This window comes from Jatropha curcas, chromosome 2 (genome assembly GCF_041381405.1).
Source record: "Jatropha curcas cultivar XTBG-Jc1 chromosome 2, XTBG_Jcur_1.0, whole genome shotgun sequence".
Lineage (NCBI taxonomy): Eukaryota > Viridiplantae > Streptophyta > Magnoliopsida > Malpighiales > Euphorbiaceae > Jatropha > Jatropha curcas.
In genome coordinates, this window is record NC_143152.1 from 6147646 (window position 1) to 6152492 (window position 4847).

The 4847-nt window shown below is 37.1% G+C and overlaps 1 pseudogene; it reads right to left on the reverse strand.

The window, feature by feature from the left end:
• Positions 1 to 299: 299 nt before the first annotated feature.
• LOC149498136 (short chain aldehyde dehydrogenase 1 pseudogene) lies at positions 300 to 1405 on the reverse strand (annotated as a pseudogene).
• Between the last annotated feature and the right edge of the window lie 3442 nt (positions 1406 to 4847).

A 4847-nucleotide genomic window follows, 5' to 3' on the forward strand; every position in this document is an offset into this window, starting at 1 on the left:
GTTTTTCTACCTTTCTCTTAGAAGATGTAAGAAGTGAGAGGTATCGAATTCGAGCCCTTTTCAACGTAAATGTTATCATTAATTTTGTGAATGTAATTCAAAATGAAGGGCTATCATCGGAAATATATTAGTAACCACTACATACTATCTTGATACTGCATAGAAATGAAGAAAATTTCAATGGGTGAGAATAATGCTTCCTTTTATTGATAATAATATTGAGAAAATAGTACATATATAGAGCAAGAACTATAAAAATTTATTGATAACCAGTGCATAATACCTTGAGCAATTATTTCTCCATCTTAAGAAAACAAGCTTTGCATTGCTATTGCAAGTGAAGGATTAGTAAGACTAAAACCTCCATCAACCACTAAGTTAATTCCACTAACATACTTGGATTCATCACTTGCAAGAAACAAAGCTGCATTAGCAATATCTTCGGTTTCCAATACCACTCCTTTCAGTGTAGCTATTGATGAAATCACTTCCTCAGCTTCTTTCTTCTCCATCATTCCGAAAGCATTTCTTAGCATAGGAGTAGCAGCAGCAAATGGTGAAATACTATTAACTCGAATCCCATATTGCCCTAATTCTACACATAAGTTCTTTGCAAGCCCTACCACTGCATGTTTTGATGCTGCGTATGCATGTGGAGAATCTAAACAACAAACAGAAACTAAACTTGCAGTAAATAATATGCAACCTTTCTTGTTTGGGATCATAATTCTGGCTGCATGTTTGGTGCCCAAGAAAGCACCAAACACATTTACATCAATCACTTTCTTGAAATCTTGATTTTCAGTGGGTAAGATTCTTGTGTTGCTGAAATCTGGATTACCTAAAATTCCAGCATTGTTGAACATTATATCAAGCTTTCCATACCTGGAGACGGCCAAATCCACAGCATTTTTTACATCAGAGTCGCTACTTACATTGCAGTGGACATAAGAAATGGTTTCTGGAGAGCTGAATTCCTGGCAGAGTGACTGCCCAAGATCATCTTGTATATCTGCGATCAGCACTTTAGCTCCATGTTTCACAAATAGCCTGGCCGTACACTCCCCTATACCACTAGCTCCACCAGTTATCAACACAACCTTCCCTTCAAGCCTACAAATTTTGAAAAATTATAACGCACGAACACTTCAATTTTAAGTTTATATTTATATTTATTTCTTTTCAACATATAAACGAGTTTTTTTATATTTGTTAAAATGTTTAAAAACAATCGCATCAATCTGTATCTAACTCTGTCTATGCCTCTTAGTGCACGTTGGGTAGACAAATTTTACCATTTTAAGAACAAAATAACAACAAATAAAATAAAAGGTTTATGGGAGCTTGAAAACCTGTTAGTGATTTACCTTTTAGTGATTAATGTTACTGAAAGATCGGAACTCATACTTTCCCAGAACTTTGAGAAATAAATAACCTGTAACAATGAAATATATGCAACTAATTGTGAGTAATTGCACCTTTATAGACAGAATAATTAGCTTGGAAACGATGGTAGATAAAATATTTGATTAATTTGAACACGTAACCCCATTACAAATTGAGTTTGAAAAAAAAAATGTATAAGTGTGCATAGACAGTATTAGATCTACTATACATAATTAGATTTGGTAGATAAATGTTCTAATATAACTGATAAATTTTTTTTTAAAAAAAAAAAAAGAATATTATAACTGATATATAATATTCATTTTTTTTTATTCAAATTAGGTCAGCATGCCCCTCTGAATTAGTGGTGATAATTTTCTTTTAAGTGACTTGAAATGGTATAAAATCTTTTTAAATCTAAAGAAACCTAAAATGGCTTGCAAAATTGAGGGTTATGTTAAAAGTTAACCCGCTAATGTCGTGTTTCGCAATAACTTTTGAGCTGGTTTGATTAAGTCAAAACTCTATCTCTATTAATTTTACTTTTTATGAAATATTAAATACTTTAAAGTTTAGCGTTTCACAGTGATTAATTAAATTTTTTTTAACAATTATATACGTTGCTTTTTTTCCAAATTTAGCTAATTAAACAATTAATATTTTTTATTATTTTGTTAAACAACTATTTTACCAAACACTTTTTAATTTAAACCGCTGTATAAATATCTACAGCTAAAAGCTAATAGAATACTTTTGCAATAACTTTTTAAGGTAACACTACAAAAAAAAACGCCATTTTGCGACCGACAAATCGGTCGCAAAATGGCCAATATCGGTCGCTAATTTCATGTAGCGACCGATTTGCGACCGACAATTGTCGGTCGCAAAAATACTGGTCGCAAAATAATTTTGCGACCGATGAGACAATCGGTCGCAAATTAGATACCGATAAAATCGGTCGCAAAATTGAATAATCGGTTGCAATTTTTGGTCGTGGTTTAATTGGAAATTCAGTCGCAAATTTGGTTGCAGAATATCGGTCGCAATTGTTTTAAATCGGTCGCAAATAATAAATTCATAATTTTTACTTTTGGTATCAAATCGGTCGCAAATCGGTCGCAAAAATGAAAAAAAAAATAAAAAAAATTAAATATTATTTTGAAACCAAAATATTTCTGCACCTGTGAAAGTTGACATAAATGCATATATATCACACAACCTATTCAAGAACAGTATAAAAATGTAACTTTTATTGTTCTGAACAAATTAAAATATGAAAATACAAATGAAAAAATAAAAGTCCAAAATCAAATCTATATATGCTGCTGCTCATCTGCAGGATCCGATGTCGGATCTCCCGATGTCGGATCGCCGGGAGGAGTACCTGCTGGATGTGATGTAGCGCCAGGAGGGGTGACCAAGGTATCGTCTGCAGCATCGGGATCAGGAGCCGATAGTGGCTGCTGCTGAGACGTCGAAACATGTCGGTCTGTAGCAGGCGCAGGATCAGAGGGAGAAGTACCAGCACGGTGCTCACCGGACAGCCGCATCACATGCGCTCTAAGCTCTGCAATCTGTCTCTGCTGATCAGCAAGCTGAGCCCGTATATCATCATCACAGTGCGAGTCACTGTGCTCCGGCTGTCGTGCTGCGCTGGCTGTAGAAGCGTGAGCTGCTGAGCCAGTGTAAAACTGTGATGCCTGAGACCCGATGCCGTATACCTTCCTCTTCTTCTCGCCCCCTACAGCCTCGAGATAAAGCGCTACCTCGTCAATTCTTGACTCAGCTTCGGATTCATCGGTCTGAGAAGTAACAATACGCTCCCGAGCTGTAGTATAGTTCTCCTGAAAACAAAAAATTAATTAATCAACGCAATTGCAAGCTTTATTATATTCAACTTTGTACATCTTCGCAATGATTAGAGGGTAAATGTAAATATTATTCATTGTTACTTACATTGACGCTCAGCGCACGTCTGTCGACAAAGGTATTACGATCGTGGTCCTTCGTGTGAGTGTATGTAAACACCTCCATCGGTGTGGGCTCACGACCTAATTCTTTAGCCTGTAATGAATTTTTATGCATGATATATTAATATATATAGTGTCCTTTCATTAAACATCAGTTTCTTGTAAAGGGACTAGTTCACTTACTAATAATCGAGCTGTCTCTATAGCAGATATAGATCCGCCTGTGTGTCGCGAAGGTCCTGCTCCATCACCGCCAGTCTCACTGCGCCTGTTTTGTGCAAATATCTCCCGCTTTCTCTTGAATGCAGGATCCTCCCAAGCCTTTTGCCAGCTCTCCCATATCTCCTGAGACACGCACTGCTGCTTCTTACCGCTTTTTCTCATCCTATAGGTGAAGTCAGCGTATCGATCGGCGCATATCTTCTCCCAGGCTACTTTCAGCATAGCCGTAATGGCCTCATCCCATATGAAATGTTTCTGCAAAAAAAAATGAAATATAGCGTTTAAACACTAAGGATATATCTTGAATTGTAAACATTGAATGATGATATAACTTAAACCAAAGAGTACCTGGAACTCCTCCCAATAAAAGTCTCTCGCCTCTTGTGGTACGGCATCCCATGTGTATCCTTCTTTATGCAGCTGTAGCTTGATTATCTTCAAAATTTGTCTCGCTGCTCGAGAAGACGGATATATGCTGAAAAAAAAATAGAAGTGAAATATAATTACACGAAAGCATCACAGTTATGAATAAGTACAAAATATAATTACAAAATATGCCTGCAGAAAATTTGAATAAGTACTTACTGTCCCGCTACCAAACTGAGGGTGATACGTGGATCTGATGAAGCTGCAAAAGAAATGACAAATGTTATAAATTTTTAGATAATTAATATATAATTAAAATGACAGTTATGACATTTATGATTACCTTGCACAGTAGGTGACTGTGCAGCTGGTGGAGTCTGTACTGGTCCAGAAGAGGAAGGAGCAGAAGAGGAAGGAGCAGAAGAGGAAGGAGCAGAAGGCTGTGATGGCGGCAGTACTGGACGCTGAGCAGAGGATGAAGCCCCAGACGTACCTGAAGAAGGATGTGATGGCGGCAGTACTGGTCGCTGAGCAGATGACGAAGCCCCAGACGTACCTGACGAAGGACGAGGGATCGACCCTCCTCGTCCACGGGCAGTGCGTCCAGGGCCATGACCTCCACGCGAACCACTGCCGGACGCGTCAGAATCAAACGGTCTGCCTCTAGCCATCTGTACTGCAGATATCAGAACCTAGATAAAATGAATTTATACAATTATATGAATTGTAGAACATGTGGTAAATATGAGTAAAGAAAGTTAATACCATTGAAATTCTTCATTAATAATATTAATTACATATACATTTATCAATTTGTAACAGTAAAATTGCTCTAAGTTTTAAGTGTCTTGAATATCATCTGCTTCCTCCTCCTCTTCATCAGTTTCCTCTTCTTCATATTCG